Here is a 20,991-nt window from a genome sequence, read left to right as displayed (position 1 = left end):
CTCCTTCTCAGGTTCTTTAGCTGGGATGTAACCAGGTTATGCCCACTAACTCCAGGTGACTTTGTCAAAGGTCTTCTTCTCTTCTTCCTCTGTTCTATTTCTCTTGACTTTATCAGCTCCCTTGAATTCACTTATCTCTATATGCTGATGATTCTCAAATCTATTTACCCAACTCTAACAGTTCCCCTAACCTTCAGTCTTATATCTCCAATTGCCATTTAGTTATCTTAAACTGGCTGTCCCACCAACATCTTAAACTCAACATATTCAAAACTATACTCAATGGCTTTCTCCCTCAGCATTCCTTGTCTCCAAATTTCCCTATTATTATCAAACGCACTACCATCCTTCCAGTTCCCCAAGTTCATGATCTAGATGTCACCTTTAACATCTCTCACGCAGCCCCCAAGATTTAATGTATTGCCAAGGCCTGTCGATTTGATTTTCCTAACATCAATTGCATAAGCTCCACCTTGGTATAGATCCTCTCACCTCCTAACTGAATTACTGCAATAGCTTACCAATGTCTCGGCCTGCTACAAGTCTCTCTCTAATTCAGTCCCTCCTTCACTCAATTGTCAGTAATCTTCCTAAAGCTCAAATCTGACTATCTTTCACCCTTCTAATCAATAAACTCCAGTGGTCTATCACTTCTCTGGCTCTGCACTGCCCTATCCGTTAGCTTTTTGTATCCCCACTGCTCATAGTACCTGACATATAAAAGGTACTTAATTTACTAAAAAGTCAGGTTTTTGAATAAATAAAGTCAATGTATTGACTGATTTAAAAATGATCTAGTTTAGCCTCCTCATTTTTAGATGAGGAAAAATGAATCTTAGAGAAGTTAAGAGACAGCAACAGCTATCAAAAAAGACAAAATTTGAGCCCAAGTCAGCGTTCTTTCTTCTACATGAGGGGTAGAGAATCTTTTTTTGTTTTTTAAATAAGGGCTATTAGATATTTATAACATCATTTGCAGACCATATAAAATCGTCAACTTATAGAACTCAATCAGTGGTAGGTTGTCAAACCTAGCTTTCAACTCATTATCGCTTGTGGTTGCCTTAGCCAATGATTTTGGGGGCCTTCTAGGGCCTACGACCGGATGTTCCTGGCCTCTGTCCTATATGAAACTCCTCCCATCTTCTAAGTCTGTATTTAACCATTTTGCATATATTTTATATTTAGTTGCTGCTCTTATTGAGTTATGCTCAACTCTTCATGAGCTAATAGACCATAGCACAGCGTACCTCCATTACCCTCCCTTATTTCGCAAAGTCTGTCTGTTTCCATGACACTACAAATTTTTATATGCATGCTGTTTTCTCTGTTAGAAAGTAAGCCTCTTGCAAGCAAGGATTGTTTCAGTCTTAAAATTTAACCTAGCATGGTAGCTGGGATGTAGCAGGTGCTTAATCAATACTTGCCAGTTGATATTTTTCCACCACACCATAGCTTCTCAGACAAAATTCTCTTTCCTTACAGTTGCCCTCATCAACATATACTCTGGTCCTGCCAACTAGTGTCAGTCAATGCTCCTATCTCTTTATATGTTGCTATGTTCTAGTGTGAAGGACTAGGTGGAGGAGGTCCCAATAGTAAAACATAGCCTTTTGGGAAGTGTAGATGAGGATAGACAAGGACAAAAAATCAACATTCACTTTTTGCTATGGGAAATTAACAAGGATAAACAAACAAAAAGCCTTCCCTTCCTTTAATACTCATTATTAGAGCCTCAAATAAAAGATTTTAAGGTGGAAGGAGAGGAGAGAGAACCGATGAGAAAAAAGATCCATGAAAGAAGAGACTTCTTGAAGGAGTTATTTTCATTTTGTCAGTGAAGAAAAGCTGGGGGATGAGCTGAAAATTTTCCCTTGAGAATCTAAATGGAATTTAAACTTCTGCCCTTGATTTAGCTAAACAAGACTCTGTCACCAACAAATCCCAACAAAGAAAAGTCCTGAATGAGCTAAAAATGGCTTGGCTGGGAAAAGAAAGAGTGAAGGGAGGAAACTTTTGGGCAGCCAGCCAAGTAAGCTGACCTAGGGTTTAATGAGGTAACGATCTCTTGAAAGTCTTTTTGTTTGCTTAAAGCCTTAAAGTTCTCCCTGAGAGACTAGTTGACCATTCCCACTTTCTGGGGGGAATCAAAAGGTCCTTAGGGAAAGATTAGTAATTGTAAGGACACTTGCAAATTCCACCAACTTTCTTCAAACCACACTTTCAGATCACGCTAACGATCGGGTTGAGATGAAGTCAGGCTCAAAGCTGCCTCCTCCACAAGCCTCAGCCAAAGACAAGAGGCTAGAATTATTGTTTTCAGATCACCAAAGCAATCATCCTACCTCATGCTGGCTTCTAACCCAGCACTGTGTAATACAGATGCAGCCAGCAAGAATTTAGTATGAACAGAGGTGGTGGGGGAGTGAAGGGAGGAAGATAAAAAGAAAAATTTCCAAAACTTTACAATTCCTTCCCCAGGAACTTTAAGATCATTATTTTAAACTCACAATCTTAATTTAATATACAAGTAGCACCAAATACAACAATACCACAAGGCATGCATACTGATTTCCACAGCCAGGTATAGAGACCTCTTAGTCTACATTATTTAAGTCTAGGAACTGTTCTTCCAGTCAACAAGTCATTTAAGGGAACTACTTACATTCACTGAGAAATACTAGCAATGTGCTATTCACATCTCCAGGCATTTTAGTTCTACCAGGTATCTCTTTATATATGTGTGTATGTATGTGTGTGTGTGTGTATATATATATGTATGTATACACACACACACATATATATATATATAAATAAAATAACTTTTTATTGACAGAACCCATTCCAGGGTAATTTTTTACAACATTATCTCTTGCACTCACTTCTGTTCCGATTTTTCCCCTCCCTCCCTCCACCCCCTCCCCCAGATGGCAAGCAGTCCTTTACATGTTAAATACTACCACATATCTCTCAAAACTTCGATGGAAAGCCTATGGCTTCTTAGCCCAAGGGGCTGAGAAATGTCTAGAGATAACTGGACCATCAATTTAGACCAGAAGTAGATCTTAGAGGTTGATTTAATCCAATGTCCACCTTTTAGAGATGGAGAAACCTGAAGTCTTATCAACAGTGACAATTTCAATCTGACTTTAGAATACTTTTTGAGGGGAGAGAGATGGACTTAAGTCCTGACTCTAGGGCAGTACTATATCCATTATACTACCTAGATGCTCCTCAAACTAATGTTGGATAGAGGGTAGGGATATTAAGCAGGAAAGAGTCCTCAGAGAATTTCCCATTTCAATTTGCTCCCCCGCAATGGCTACCTATAACCTATTCATCACTATTATCCACATTCTTGAGTTTTACACAATCTCCAGCGAGAGCCAAACCAAATATCAAGTTTCCTTCAGAATGACATCACCCTGTAAGAAAGGAAGGAAGGAAAGAAAGAAAGGAAAGAAAGGGGAAAGGGAGGAAAGGGGAAAGGGGGAAAGACAGAAAGAAAGACAGAGAGAGTGGGGGAGGAAGGGAGAAAGAAAGGAAAGACAAAAGCAGAGAGACAGAAAAGTGGAAAGAAAAATAAAGTCAGAAAAAAGAAAGGAAGGAAGACAGTGGGGAGAGAGGGGATAGGGGAGGGGAAGGAAAAGGGAGAGAGAAGAGAAAGCTATGCTGGATAAAATTCATCAATTATTATTTTCTTTCTGGGGAATTTTCAAGTCTAAACTCTGAAATCCCAACTTAACGATCCTAGAAATTATTCTGTGAGAAGACCTTCCTGATTTTAGATGCTTCTTGATTTTTTCATTTGCATAGGGACAGAATAGAGCCAATAACAAAAACTCTAGAGCAGTTTAATCAAAAGAGGCCTTAGAATTATTCAGCTTTTCCCACATTTTTAGAGAAGGAAAGAAATGCACAGCGAGAGAGGTAAAGTGCTTAGCCCAACAAATTCTGGGTATATCAAGTAGTAAAATGAGGAGAGGAGCCCAGGACCTCTGACTTTAAATCCAGTATTCTCTCTAATACATTATCTGGGAGGCAGACGTCAGCAGTACAAAGGAAAATGAAAAATTAGCTTTCAGCCGATATGTTGGCAGGGAAGATTAACTTTGGTAGCTTTGAACTTCATGGGACAGGGATCTAGCTGATTCCACTGAATGCCTCTGAAGAAGGCACTACAGATGAATATATGCTAGCAATTAGATTATGAACTCCTTGAGGGTAAGGACTGTTTTTTTGACTCCTTTTTTATATGACACCAGGTACACAGTAGACACTTAATAAATGTTTATTGATTTATTGTTTAAGAGTATCAGGTTAATTACACAACTGGCCCTACATCATAGGAGAATATATGTATATTGGGAATGTTTGAACATGGTTTTAAATTTTTAACACTTTGCTAAAGTTATGTCAACGTAGACTATATAATTATAACAAGTAAGCTTTGGCACTTTGAAGCTGCATGTCATAGTGATTAGGAAGCTAGCTGGCCTTAGAGCCAGAAAAAACCGAGTTCCAATCTCTAACACATACCGGTTGTGTGAAACTGGGCAAGTCACTTAAAGTCTCACTGCCTTTCTAAAGCAACTTTCTAAAACTGTTAAGTTGTAGAGAGGATCCTGACCTGTACTGGTAGAAAGAATGTCCTCACACAGAAATTCGGCATATCAGTGAAAGCAAAGTTCTGGTGCTGATCCAGAAGCTTGACCTTGAAGAAGTGATAGGCAAACATTACCTCTCCTCCTTTCCTTGCAGAGGTGAGGGACCACCTCTTGTGGGTGTGGAACACTGTATATAATGCCAGATTTGGAGGGTTTATTGGTTTGTTTTATTGAATCGCTTGAAATTCTCTACTTTTTGAAACAAAATTAATTTAAATGGACTTTGATTTGAAAAGGAAAATGCATAGCATTGAGGAGGGGAAATAGTTGCAAAAACAAATAGTGTGACCACTTGTGCTTTTTTTGTGGGGTCAGCACAATATATATGCATACCTATGTGTCACATGTAAACTATTCTGACACACTTTGGCTTTAAGAACTCCAGACTCATTCTTAGTCTTACACTTCCATTCCCATTTCATTTCCTCAATAGGCAAGGCAAACTGCCAGGACCTGAAAAAGTTAAAGGATTCTGAAGAACCTTTGACATTTTCATATGCAATAACAATAAAAAAATATAGACTTCTTCCATAACTGAGAAATATTCCTCAGGAGAAGTATTCCAAAGGGGAACAGGATGAAATAATAGACAGATAACAAGAGATTGAGAGATAAATTACAAACAACTTAGGAGAAAGAAGTAGAACTGGAGTTAACTGTTCCCCATCCTTCTTGGCTAAATGAAGGAGATGGGATCCGTTAACAACAGTTCTGATAAAAAACTAGGATTATGTTGATTGGTATCATTTGTCTCAGGGTCTTGACTTTCCCCTAGGTACCAAGGCCATGGAAGTGGGATGATGTTTTCCTTCTCTCTTTTCCTCTTCCTCTCTCTCTCCCCAGCTATCATCTAGGGGGTCTGAAAGGAGGCCAGAGACACTCCGTCTGTTTCACTTCCTTTAGGCCAGGAGAACCTCCTCGCTAAATGAAAATGTTGGGGTCGAAGGGGTGCCCCAGCAGGCCCCTTTCCCCCTCAGCCTTGTTTGATTTTTAAGAGAGATGATTAAATACACCAGGGGACACTTAATGCCTTCAATACAGAATCCAGATGTTAAACAAACCTTTTCTTTATGGTTCAGAATCTGCCTGTAAGTGTTTCTTTTAATTAATATCTAAACTCTGACATTTAAGTGGCTTTATTTAAAATGCAGCTTAGTATAAGGTAATGAGCAGTGGACTGAAAGCCTTTAGCCCTGTATTCTAGTCAAGGTCAGCTAGTATTTATGAAAAGGATGGTGATAATCATATTTCAATTGGCATGAAACTACATCCACACATCCACATGGGTCTATACTCTCTCTTCATGAAAACAGATCCTTCACCTTCTCATTCTGTGCAATTCTACATTTAAATTTATATGGTGTTTTAAGGTTTACGAAACACTTTCTTCACACCTCTATGAGACACGTGAAAAAACAAAATCTCAACAGTTCTGCCTTTCAAAGAGATCACATTCTATTAGGAAGAAAGAGCAAGTATCCATAAAAACACTATTGCTTGCATTTTAAAAAAAGTTTTATTGATACTTTAAAAATTTCATATCGGTTATTTCCATAGATGCCATTCCAATTGAATCCTCTTTTGCAACAAGAAAAATAATATTTAATCAAAACCAATTGATATTGCAACTATGTCTGAGAGAATATGCAGCATTTTTCATTCATAGTCTCTCACTTTTCAAATGAGAGGAAGAAGATATGTTTGATTATCTGTTTTCCAGATAACAGAGATAATTTTAGTTTACATTGCTGTTTGATGTATTCTTGATTCTGCATCCGTTCTCACAAGTCTTTTCAGGTTTCTCAGAATTCCTCATATCCTTTTTTCCAAAAATATTATTCATTATATTCACAGCTACAATCTGTTCCTCTCTTCCTCAATCAATAGAGACCATAGAAAGTCTTGCTATGACAATGTTTTAAATCTTCATTTTATAAATGAAGAAACAGACACATAATAGCTAATAACTGTGACTCAGAACTTAAATCCAAGTCTTCTGATCCCAGAAACAGTAATGCTTCCATACTGCCACACCTCCATTTAGTCTAGAGTTTTTACTGTCATAACAATATTGTTACACTTAAGTACTACACTGGACATTCTCCAATTGATGGAATCTACTTTGTTTTCTGGATCATCACTATTATAAAAAGAGCTGCTAAATATATTGCTGAGGCAATTGGGGTTAAGTGACTTGCCCAGGATCACACAGCTAGGAAGTGTTAAGTATCTGAGACCAGACTTGAACTCAGGTCTTCCTGACTTCAGGGCTGGTGCTCTACCAACTGTGCCACCTAGCTATCCTCCCTCTCCCATCTTTATATTTGTAATCTCTTTGAAAAGTAATTTACCTAACAGTAAGATCTCATTTTAAAAGTAATGGCATTTAATCATCATCTTAGTTTAATTCCAAATTAGCTTTTCCTAATGTTTCAATTAATTCATAGTTCTACTAAGGGTGTAGTAATCTATTTGTGATTATTTCCTCATTCTGTCATCTTTGTCATTTGGCTGGGTGTGAAGTAAAACTCAGTCATTTTGATTTGTACTTTTCTCATTGTTAATGATTGGGTAGAATTTCTCATATAGTTGTTAATCATTCACAATTCTTACATGTTTATGTGATCCTTTTATCCCTTAAACACTGAGAAACTGTTATATACTGATGTTATTTATCTATATTATCTTTATTCAGACCTGTCAAAAATATTTGATGCAAATATTTAGCCCCGTTTATTGCTTCCTCTCTTTATTCTAGTTCCATTAATTTTGTTGTACAAATTTTTTTCAATTTCATGTAATTAAAATTATTTGTTCTTTTGTAATTATATCAATCTTTTGCCTGCTTAAAAATTTGCCTTCCTCGACATGTGCAAAAATGTTTGTGGCAGTTCTTTTTGTAGTGGAAAGAAACTGGAAAATGAATGGATGCCCATCAATTGGAGAATGGCTGAACAAATTGTGGTATATGAATATTATAGAATATTATTGTTCTGAAAGAAACCATCAGCAGGATGATTTCAGCGAGGCCTGGAGAGACTTATATGAACTGATGCTGAGTGAAACGAGCAGGGCCAGGAGATCATTATACACGGCAACAAGAAGACTATATGAGGATCAATTCTGATAAACGTGTCTCTCTTCACCAATGAGATGATTCAAACCAGTTACAGTTGTTCAGTAATGAAAAGAGTCATCTACATCCAGAGAGAGGACTGTGAGAACTGAATATTTAGTGTCCTCATTCTTTCTGTTATTTGCTTGCATTTTGTTTTTTTTTCTGTTTTTTTTTTCCTTCTTAATCTGATTTTTCTTGTGCAGCAAGATAACTGTATAAATATACATACATATATTGGATTTAACATATATTTACCATATTTAACATGTACTGGACTACCGGCCATCTAGGGGGTCGGGGGAAGGAGGGGATAATTTGGAACAGAACATTTTGCAAGGGTCAATGATGGAAAATTACTCATTCATATGTTTTGTAAATAAAAAGCTTTAATAAAAAAAAAAAAGAATTTGCTTCCTACACATAGCCATAAAGGCATCTGATCTGGGTTTTTTATGTTTTTAATGATATGATCTATAATATTCAGTAAACTATCATTATTTTAAGCTTATTGTGGTATATGATATGAGTTTATCTAACTCTAACTTGTTCAATTGCGTCCCAGTTTTCCCAGTATTTCTTGTTAGAGAGTTCTCCGGGGGGTAATTTTTTATCTCTAGTTTATTAAATAGCAAGATATTTAGTTCAATTGTTTCTGATTCCTCCTTATCTATATTTTCCTTATCTACATTACCTGTAATTTCCTTATATCTATTTCCTTATCAGTATTATTTATATTTTATAAATATGATATGTTATATCTTCCTTATTTATATTTTCTAAAAAGTTCAATGCCTGTTGAACCTATAGTACCTACAGCACTCTGTAATTGTGTCTGTATGGGTCCTGACTGTGTTTGTTTGAAGATTAACTCCTAGATATTTTATGTATTTTGTAGTTTTTAAAGTGGGACATCCCTTTTTACTATACTCTCCAGGACTTTGTTGTTGTCGTCACTGTGTGTATAAATATACACATACACACATATAGTTGATCTTTGTGATTGTTTTATAATTTGCTAATTTATTAAAGCTGTTAACTATCAAATAGCTTCTGTGCTGATTTTCTAGGAGTTTCTGAGTAAACCATCATATTACTAGCAAATGAGGATGTTGCCTTTATGTTTATTTCTATGTTTTTAATTTCTTGATTTTCTTTTACTGTTATTGCTATTTCTAAAACTACGCTAACAACAACAGGGCAAGTGGTATCCTTGTTTTACTCTTGTCGCTACTGGGAAACCTGGTATTTCTTCATTAGATTTAATGTTAGCTTTTGGGCTTAAGCATAAATTTTTAAAATATCTTCTAAAAAGTTCTGTTTATGTTTTGTAGGGCTTTTAGCATAAATGCATTTTGTTAAAGGCATTTTATGCATCTGCTGATGTAATCATGTGGTTGGGATATTTAAAAATATTATTCCTTATATTAATTGTTTTCCTAATGTTGAAACATTCTTATATTTCTGGTATCGATTTAACTTCATTACAATGAATCATTTCTCATTTTTGCCATTCTAGATTTTGTCAGGATTTCTGTTAAAATTTTGAATCACTATTTACTAATGATATTGATCTATAGTTCTTTTTTTGCTTTATTGTTCCCTAATTCAGACATTAGGATGATATTTTTCTCATAAACGGGTTGGATAGAGTGTTAGATCATATACTTTCAAACTTGAAATCTTCAACACAACAATAATTTCACCCTCTAGAAGTTCGGCAGTGATTAAAGGTGAAGAAAGCAGAGAACAGAGGACATCAGGTTATTTTCTTGTCTGCAAGATCTTTCTCCATGGTTATCTTAGAACACAAAAGAAAATTATAATCAAGCAATTTTTAACAGAACAAAAAAGTCATGATTCTCCAGCAGTTAAATGTTAAAAGAATTTAAGGAGAAATTGCTGAAAGGAAAACCACTGCCCTTCCAAATCTGTTTTTCATCTGTCTGAGGATTTATTGGTTCTTGCAGTGAATTAATCAATTGCTTGGAAAGAGAGGGGGAAAAAAACCATCGTCCAAATGTAAATACTTGTTGCTAACAATTTTTCAGTGTAATAAGTCAGACTTAATGTAGTTGGGTGGCCTTACAAACTGCTCACTAAATGGCAACTTTAGTACATTAAGAGAAGTGAAGTAAAATTCTAGCAAAGTACATAAATCAGTTTAAAAAATAAACATAGTAATTCGCAAAGGATTACAAGAGAGGGAAAGAAATGTCACATTATGATTACTACTGATGGGACCTCTCCACCCCCTTTTGGAGAATAGAAAATCAAACTCAGTCTCAGAAGATCAGAGGCTGCTCTAGGCTGAATCTACAGGACCTCTCATCCTATAGCAGAGGTCCTTTCTGAGTATCTGTGTTCTTGTTGAATTCAGAGGAGGTAGAGATCATTTCCAGCTGGGTGGTATTGAAAAGGTTATATGAAGGAGACAGCATTTGAGCTAGGTTTTAAGTGGACAGGATTCCAACTGGTAAGCAAGAGGAATTCCCTATAGAGAATACTGTGACAAAATACTTTAACACAGAGATGAGAAAATATTAGAATTGTGTTCCAACTAGAACAATTAGAACAAAGAACACATCTATTTTGCTAAAATGTATGGACTATATAAAGAAGAATCTAGGGGACATAGCCAGCATAGATTACTGAGTTCTAACCAATATCTCTGAAGCCAACTTTGAATTGTTCAGTTGTCTTGCCCTGACTCTATCTTTCTATTTTTGTATTTGATTCCCTTTTCATGGCTGGTCAAGCTTAAATGTTTAACAGTGAATGGCTAAAAATCTATTGGATCATTTTCTGCTTTTCAGAACTGATTGATCCATGCTGCTAATTATATGAAAAATTAATACTTTATTTCACTCCCTGAAGTTTCCTCATCCAGGGTCATCAGATCCAAATTATGCATGTATATATGTATGTATGTATATATGTTGGTGAATGCCTGGTTGGAATTTTGAAGGGGGAATATATACATGTACACATACATATCTTAGAAATTACATATATACATATATAACTATACATTTATATATACAAATAGATACTTAAATGTTTTATGTAAAATGTATACATATCTAGATAGATATAAATTCATTTGAAAACACTGGTTTGGAAAGTGAACTAGAATGGTAGGTTGGAGTCAGATTGAGAAAAGTTCTACAAATAAGCTAAAAGTGACTAGGTTTAATAAACTCTACCACAGAGTTATTTGATTCATTACACTGTTCAACTTAAAGTTATTTTAAAAACCAGAAAACTTTAGGTGTAATAATTTGTCCAATACAAACCAAAAAATGGACAACAAAACCAAGACATCACACAGCTTCTATATTAATCACAGGTCAGGGTTCTTAGCAGTCATACTACCTATCCCAATTAAGAAAAAAGCATTCTCAAATATTATCTCCTCCATTCTCATAATTCAAAATCTACTCATATCTAGAAACTAGGAATGCAAAATAAGGTTGTCATAGTTTGATATTGGGGAGTATAAATTCCCTCACTAGATGTATATACTTGTTTGCATGTCATGAATTCCTTGGAGATAGGGATAGAACTCTTGCCATTCTTGCCATTTTCAGTGCTTATACACAATACCTAGAACATAATAAGCATTTAATGAAAGCTTATTAACTAAATGACTTTCATCTCACTGTTATCTTCTGTTTTTTTCTTCTGCTTCTCTGATAATTATTTCACTAGATCATATTCCCTCTTTCCTACAAAAATGGATCTCCCTAAATCACTGTTATTGGTCTATTTGATGGATAGAGTGGATAGAGCTCTGGGCTTGGAATCAGGATAACCTGAGTTCAAATTTGGTCTGAAATATGTACTGTGTGACTCAGGGCAAGTCACTTAACTTCTCTTTGCTTTGTATGGACATAGTTCCAGACTGCTTTCCAAAATGGTTGGATCAATTCATAGTCTCACCAACAGTGTATCAGTGTTGCAATTTTTCTACATTCCTCTCCAACATTTGTCATTTTCCCCTTCTATCATTTTAGCCAATTTGGAGGATATGAGATGATAATCTCAAAGTTGTTTTAATTTTGAGGTAGGCATTTCTGAATATGGACATAGATGTGTAAAATCTTCTTTGCTCTTACCTAGGGCAAATCTCTCTCTTTTCCCTAATTAGCAGTTCTTTATCATAATCATACCTTGTTTTCAGGGACAGATAGAAAATTGGCTCTATTGTTTTCAAGCAACAATGAGCAAGTGTACTGAAAAAAAAAACAATAGGGCAAGAGAATTGATTTTGTATTAGATCTCAGAAACAACATTTTTCTGTTATTAAAAGTATCTTCACTTCTAAAATCTATCATCTCAACTACTCCTGCCCAATAACTTCAAAAAGGTCAAAAGTTGTGCTTAAAAGGATAATTCTTTGATTTCTAAAAGATTTCTTCAATAACTCTCTCAGTTCTTATTATAATCTAGGCTGCAAGTTTTCCAAGCCCTAATTTCATTCCAAGGCTTTTTGATGTCTTGTGGCCAGTACTTTGTTTTTGGAGCCTAATAAAATCCACAACCTATCACTCCTGTCTACCTTCAGTAACAGGCATTGGTAGGCTATGTGGATGTATCAAAATCTCATTCTGGTTCTTCAAAGTCTTCTTTAACAGACCACAAGCCCTTGTTTCTCTAAAATCTCCACCCTTTTATGGAATGGCAGGATTTTTAGAATGTGTCAGAATTGTCAACATACCAGAAACCTAAATTTATCAAAAAAGGAAAAAGCAGGGAGTAAAAGAGCCTAATAATCCAAACAATGCCAAAGATGCAGAAATGGCTCTGGGCCCTATGCTTGGAAGGGTCCTTCATCCCAACACCAGTATCTAATTCCAGGCTGGGCATGAGGAACCAGGAGGCAGTAAAGAGAAATGCCAACTGTCTAGAGGATCTTTCACAGACTTATTCCATTTCAGGAGCTTTATCCCTGCCAATCCAAAGTTCACAACCTCAAGAAGGAGGTATAACTTAGCTATTTATGTCCAAGAAGAAAAAATGAGACAGAAAGAAGAGGAAAAAGGAAGGAAAATTGTAATGAAGGGTGATGGCATAGGGAGGGAGAAATGGTTGCTTATCTGCCCTAATGCTCAGGTCTTAGCATCTACCTCTTTATTAAGGTAGCTCTGACTCAAGGTAATTTGAAAATTAAGAAAATGACAGCTCAGATCATTTATAAAAATTATGTTTCTCCAGTTCAGGGAAGAAAGGGAGGCTGTAGAAGAATGAGATGAAAAGAATGGTATAAAGCTTTTTAAGCACAGAAGACAAAGACCAAGGAGACTGCACAGACTATCAGAGTTTTATTTTCTGTAAGGGGAGATATCTCAATATTATTACATTAGTTAGTCTGCAGAGTTATTCTATTTTTAACTTGATGCTGATGTAAGTGAGGGTGAACACAAGTTACATTGAAAACCATTAAATATGAGGGGATGAGACCTTATTTTAAAAACATATCTGAATCCTACTACTGGAAATCTACCCCAAGATTATCAAAGACACAAACAAAATGTCAGGTATACAACAAAAATCATCATAGTGATACTCTTTATGGTAACAAACAATTGGAAACAAAGTAGATACGGCATGGGAAATAGCAGGCAAAAAAACTAATACATGAAGTAATGAAATATTCTAGAGTAATAAATGACAAGTAAGGAATTCAAAGAAATATAAAATGTGTATGAAATGATGCAGAATGAAGTAAACAAAATCAAAAGAAAAACTTAAAAAATATCTGCAACAATATTTGCAACTGCAAAGAAAACAAACTGAAAAAAATTTTAAAGAGCAATGATAATACCAGAGAATAAATAATGACATGACACCTCTTTCAGGGCAAAGAATTGGATACTATTAGAATAGAATGGCATATACATTATCAGATGCCCTCACCATACTGATTATTTTTGTTTAATTGAAGTTTGTTTTTGTTTCTGCTATGACAGAAGGATTTCAGGGCAGAATTTCAACCTGGTGTGGGGAAAGAGAGTATGTTATGGGAGAAAAAAAGACATAGAATTAGAAAAGATGGGTAGGTTTCAATTTGAGCCAGTAGGAAAAATACTCATGTAGAAGGGAGGGCATGAGAGTTGATGTTAAAAGCAAAAGGTTTCAATAACATGTTTTATTTTGTTTTTGTTTTAAAAAAAAAACCTGAAAGAATAATCATAACTTAAAAAGCAAGTCAAATCTTAATAGCAAACCACTGAGCTATTTCTTAGAATCCTCCAAACCACAGACCAAAAAAAAACTTGAGGAGATTCAAAATTAAATGGTTGGTTTCTCAATAAAAATCATAGTTTCAAACCTTAGACAGAAAGTCACCTTTCCATCATCATGTCTTGAGTTATTAATTCTTGTGTTTACTCTACTTGGCTGCCTGTGCTTGTATAGCTTTCATTTGTATCACTGGAATGGACAAAGAATGTGATCTGGGCCCAGTCCTACCACTCCAGGGAATAATTACCATTTTATATATGTGGATATTGATGTGAATGCCCTAAAGAAAATCATAATAGAGGTTCTGGAGGATCAGATTTTGATCTGTAGATTGTTGCAAATTAGAGTATTAGTTAATGAAGCCCTTGAGAGGGATGTACATAGAAATATGTATAGAGACTTCAGAACATGATTGCTGCCCTCACAAATACCATTCACAAATACAGAAATTGTGACAGTGATTAATTGCAAGAGGCAGGCTACTGACAAAGTTACGTTAGGATGTATAGGGAAATTCCAATTCGCCCTATTCAATAATGTTAGTAGCTATTAGTTAAAATCCAGAAGGTAAAGGAGAGTAAAAATAAAAATTAAAGTTTTATTATTGCTCATTTTCCCCCATAGGCCTTTCTCCGGGGACTAGCCTAGCATTAAATAGATAAGCATTTATTAAGCACCTAGTATGTGCCAGGCAGTGAGCCAAGCACCAGCATACAAAAAAAAAGAATGAAATGATTCTACTGATAAGTAAAATATATTCCAACAGGGGAGACAAGAATATATATGAATACAGTCAACATAAATACAAAGCTAATAAATAAAAATACATTTGTTCAGTCCTTTCTGTTGTATCTAAATCTCTGTGACTTCATTTGGATATTTGTTGGCAAAGATACTGAATGGTTTGCCATTTCTTTCTCTATCTCATTTTACAGATGAGGAAACTGAGGCAAATAGGATTAAATAACTTGCCCAGAGTCTTATAGCTTAGTAAATGTCTGATGCTGGATTTAAACTCAGATCTTTCTTACTCCAAGCCTGGCCCTCTACCCATGGTACCACCTAACTATCCCAAAGATAGCTTGGGACTAGGTCTGTATAAAACTTTAAAAGAGCCAAAGAAGAATCTCTATTGTATCCTAGAGGTAAGAAGAATCCACTAGAGTTAGTGGTCACATGGTTATATATTTAGGTTTAAGGAAAAATTTGGGGCACCATTAAGATGGGTGTGAGAGGTGAGGCAGGGAGAACAATTAGGAAGCCACTGCCATAATTCAGGTGAGAGGTGATGAAGATTCAAATGGAAGCAATAGTTCTCCAGTGGGTGGAGAGGTGTTGAATGGGAAAAAGTGATATAAAATAAAAACGAATACCAGAAGGGAAAACAAGTCCATGAACACCAGATTAAGAACCCATACTCTAGAGAAATCATTTATTTAAAGAAACCTCGTGAATTCTTTTTTTATTGTAAGAATACATTTTTTTCTGTTTGAATTTTCTATCTGAGTCACCTCAACATGGAGCAGAGAAAAGAGCAGTGCTACACATATGCTCACAAGATGAGAGAAAGAATCCTGACTTTGCTGTTACTATCTATGGAGCTTTGCGCAAATTACTTAACCTTTCTGTATCTCAATTTTCTCATCTGTAAAATGAGAAGATTGGATTATATGACTAAATTCTGGTAGTATGATTATATACACACATACACTCATGTCAGTGAGATGCAAACACATATCTATGAGGCTTACACACACATATCAGAGGTGAAAGGATTCAATGACAGAGCAGATGTTATGTTATCCATTATAAAGAGGTGAAATATACATATTTTTGCATACAGACATTAAAAGAGATTTATTTTGCTTGACTATAGAGGCAATTTTTAATACGGTAAGGATAGGGAAGAAGAGAAAAAAAGTTTTTTTTTTTTTTTTTAAAAGGGCAGAAATGCTGCAGATATAAAATGTTGCATGCATTTCTAAATAAAGCCCCTATATGTATTAAGTCTATATAGGCTTAATTGATTTACCTTGTTACAAAAGTTCTCATAAAATGAGAATAATCTGTAACTAACATAAAAATGAGAGACATCATTAAATTTTTTTCAAAAGAATGTATGTGAATGTATAAAGCCCTTTATAAATGTGGCTACTTCTAAGCTATAAAGTACACAGATATAAGCTGTGATGATAAAAATGTACTCATTTTACAAGTGTATTCCCTGCAGAGACCTTTGAGATCTGGTTAAGATTTTTACCATCTTCAACCAATCTCAATCAAATACAGTAGTGAGAATTCAGAGCAGCTTATCTATCACTAGAATTTACTTCTATAGGTCCATGATTTCATCTCTATGGATAGCTAGTTCTTACGGTGAGGCACATTGCAACTCATCCATGTTTTCTCATGCTGTGCTGTGCTTATTCATGTCTTCCCATTAATATCCCACAGAGGTTCTGCCCAGTGTACTGGAGGAGGAGGCTTTCCCCTAGGTCTCTTTATATAGCATGGTTATCATTACAACATTCAGGATGTCCATCTGTTATCCCTGACTTTCTCTCTCTCCTGGATTCCCAAAGACATATCTTTTTTTGGTCTCTGGATTCAATGGGCCTTTACTCTTCTTTCAGATCAGACTTTGCTCCAATAAGTTTATTAACATCTAAGATTGATTGTCTCTTGATCTCCTTAAACTAATACTTCTGCTGCCTGGCAAGTAGCCCTGGATGAATAAGAAGGGTTTTTCTAATAGAAAGCAGAGAAGCCTTTCTCCCTCTGAAACTAATTTCCAATTTTCAAGTTTTTCCCCTGAATTCCCACCTTTCTTGAGTTCTTCCTCTGTTGTCTTTCCTTTTCCTTATTCAAAATTTCCCCACAGTTTTTGAATTCTCAGTTTTTTCATAACAGCCTTCTCTTTATCTCAACATGTCCGCTATTTCTCATTTCTTATTTTTCCTCAGCTCTTAAAATTTTCTTTGTAGTTTCCCACAAAAGTCCCTGCGACCTCCCATTTTAGGTCACCAACTTTCTATAGTAGTCACATTGGTCAGACACACATTCCTGGCTTCTTTATCTCTTCTGTACAAATATTTGCATATTTAATACCCACATTTACGTAGTCTAAGAGACAGTGCGGTTAAAGGGATGATGGCCTTGGAGCCAGGAAGATCTAAGTTTCAGTCCTATGTCTGACATAATTATATTACTATATTCAAGTCACTTAATCTCTCATCACCCTAGGAAACTCTTTTTTTGAGCAAATAAGTCATTTGACTATTTTTAAATACCCAGATTAACTAAAAGATTAACCATGAAAGAAGCTGCTATCTGCATCCAGAGAGAGAACTGACAAATAGAAGTACATATAGAATAATTTTACATGTTTACATATTTGTATATTCTGTTAATTATATGTTGACATCTCAGGGAACAGGAAAAGAGAATGAAAAAAAGGTAAGAAATGTATTATATATTTTAAAGGAATAGTAACTTGTACATAATAAATTTGCAGTCTCATTAGCAATCTTTTAAAAATTATACTGTTATACTGTTTTATCCCATAGATTAAAAAGAAAATAGATTTTTTTAAAAAATATTATAAGTAACAGATTATCTACCTGTGCATAATGCAACAGGTTATAAAGAAATCTACAGGGTTAAATTTAAAAGGTTTTGCACAAACAAAAACAAAGCAGCCAAGATTAGAAGGGAAGCAGAAAGCTGAGGGGAGAAATTTTACAATCAGTGTTACTTATAAAGACCTCGTTTCTAAAATATATAGAGAACTAAGTCAAAATTATAAGAATACAAGTCATTCCCCAATTGACAAATGATCAAAGAATGAACAATTTTCTGATGAAAAAATTAAAGCTATTTCTAGTCATGTGAAAAAATTCTCTAAATCACTATTAATTAGAGAAATGTAAATTAAGACAACTCTGAGGTACCACTTCACACTTCTCAGATTGACTAAGATGACAGGAAAAGATAAGGATAAACGTTAGAAGGGATATGGGAAAACTGAGACACTAATGCATTGTTGGTGGAGTTGAGAAATGACCCAATCATTCTGGAGAGCAATTTGGAACTATGCCCAAAGGATGATAAAACTATACATACCACTTTGATCCAGTAGCCTCACTATATCCCAAAGAAATCATAAAAGAGGGGAAAGGACCCATATGTGCAAAAAATATTTATAGCAATCCTTTTTGCAGTGGCAAGGAATTGGAAGGTGAGTGAATGCCCACCCAACTGGAGAATAGCTGAGTAAGTGATGGTATGCAAATGTAATGGAATATTATTATTCTATAAAAAATGATAAGCAGGATGATGTCCAGAAAAACCTGGGAAGACTTATATGACTGAAGCTAAGTGAAGTGAGTAGTAGAATCAAGACAACATTGTACAGTATAACAATAAGATTATATGATGATCAACTGTGGTATATTTGGCTCTTCTCAGCAATGCAGTGCTTAAGGCAATTGCAATAGATTTGGGATGGAAAATACCATTTTCCATTTGCATCCAAAGACAGAACTATGGAGATTGAATGTGAATCAAGGCATAGCATTTTCACTTTTGTTTATTTACTTATTTGTATGTTTTCTTTCTCATGGTTTTTCCCTCTAAGTCTGATTTTTCTTGCATTTCTTGACCAATATGGGAAAATGCATAAAAGAATTGCACATATTTAACCTATATTAGATTGCTTTGCAGTCTTGGGGAGGGAAGAGGTAAGGGAAGCAAGGAGAAAAATTTGGAACACAAAGTCTTACAGAAATGTATGTTGAAAACTATCTTTACATATATTTGGGAAAAAATAGTATTAAATTTTTTTTCAAAAAAACAAAGAAATCAACATGGGGAGAAACTTGTCCAGTGATTTAATTCCTGATTGTTTAGGATTCTGCTAAATAAAATTTTGAAGTGATTTCTGTACTATGAAGAAGATAATGCCAAAGAATATAGTCTTAAAGGTGAAAAAGACATGGAGGCCATTTAGTTCATGTTTTCTTTTTACAGATCAGAGAATTGATGCCTACAGTGATTAAGTGACTCGTATAAGGTCATGCAGCTATGCTACAGAAATGGGATTTAAATCCAAATCCTTTGACTCCAAATACAGGATTCTTCCCACTATGCCATGCTATTTAACACAAAGATTTTATAGAAAGTACTAGAGGAAAATCTATAAGATATGATTGAAATTGTATTGTTCAGCTACTAATAACCACACGAAAAGAAGCTCACATTCACAGAATCATAAAACTTGAGAGTTGAAAGGAACCATCTATTTCAACCCAAACACAAAATGATGTCTCACAATAACCTACACACTCTATCAGTGTGAGTAGCAGAAGTGAATGAGAAGAGATGGTGGAAGACATGGTCAAGAGAGAATGAACAGAATGTGGTAAGTTTTTTCCTGATATCAAGCCTAAATTTGTCTTTTTTGTAAGCTCCCATCATTGCTGTAGGTTCTGGTCTCCGGAGCCAAAAAAACCAAATCTAATCCTCTTCCATATGATTTGTGATGGTGGTATTCAGTCATTCCAGCCATATCTGACTTTTCGTGATCACATTTGGGGTTTCTTTGGCAGAGATACTGGAGTAGTTTGATACTTCCTCTCCAGGTCATTTTACAGATGAAGAAATGGAGGCAAACAGTAACCCTGTTGCTTGCCCAGAATCACACAGCTAGTCTATGACTAAGTTCCAATTTGAACTCGGTAGTGCTCTGTTACACCACAGTGATAAGCCAGAGAGAGTACAAAGGAGAGTGGTCAGAATAGGGAAGCAACTTGAATCCATGTCAAATGAGGATCATTTTTAGCAACTGGAGATATTTAGTCTGAGGAAGCAAAGATTTGGGGAACATGATAGTTATCTTCAGGTATTTGATGGATTACTATGTGGAAGGGGACCAATTAGATGGTGCATTGGATAAAGAGTCAGGCCTGGAGTCAGGAAGACACCAGGTGAGGTTTGATGAGGGCAGTATACAGTGGAACAATCACTTCTAGAGGCTCTTTTAAAGCAAGATAATCATATTATTTTATACCCATCAAAATAGAAAATCCCTCTTTAAAAATAAGGATAAAATGAGATACTGGCAATGCTGTAAGGAAACAGAAACTCTAACATATTTTTGAACTGAAAACAGATGCAAACATAGGTAAAGTGGAATTCACAATACAAAAGAGGGGTTACCAATGAATCAAATGAAATTGACTTGCCAACTTGGAGAGAGAAAATGAGCTTTTCATGGCTGGGGATGGCAGGATAGAAACAGGGCTTGTCCCCACAACTTTGGCATAGAGTGCTCTCTTACAAATGAATGTTCCAGTCAGGTTTGCCACAAGAAACAACTCCCCATCCTTTTCCTTTACAAGGGCAATTTGATCCCAAGGAAAGAATGCTGGATTTGGGGGCAGATACTCAGGATGGAGTCTTAATTTTGCCGCTTAGTATTTATAGAGACTTAGGCAAATCACTTTGTTTCTCTGGGCCTCAGTTTGTTAGTTTTTAACAAAACTGAAGATTCTAAGCAGAAAAAACTGAGATAGTATAATATAAGAGTAAAACTTTTTCAAGGAAAAAAAGAAGCATTTCATTCCTAGAAAGGGATTTTTTGGCTTTGAATAACTCAAGTATATATGAAGAGGCAAGCAGAAACAAGGTTCTTTCCTCTAAGGCACTGACAGTTATATTTTCATGTTTAAAGATTTCCCTTGGTTTCTTATCCCTCCCCATCCCACCCCTACCCTATCCCCACATATACTCATTTGCAAGAGACACAATAGAAACCTGGTAAATGTCTAGAATATTCACTATAAATTAGGATGGTGTCCCTCACTGAGAGATCCCAGCTCTGAACAAGAAGGAATTGTCCAAAAACAAAGTTGTGCCTCTTCAACCTCTTGCCTGAGAGATGTCAAACTTTGTAACTGAAGCAAA

This window comes from Antechinus flavipes, chromosome 1 (assembly GCF_016432865.1).
Source record: "Antechinus flavipes isolate AdamAnt ecotype Samford, QLD, Australia chromosome 1, AdamAnt_v2, whole genome shotgun sequence".
NCBI lineage: Eukaryota > Metazoa > Chordata > Mammalia > Dasyuromorphia > Dasyuridae > Antechinus > Antechinus flavipes.
This window is presented reverse-complemented; position numbering follows the sequence as displayed.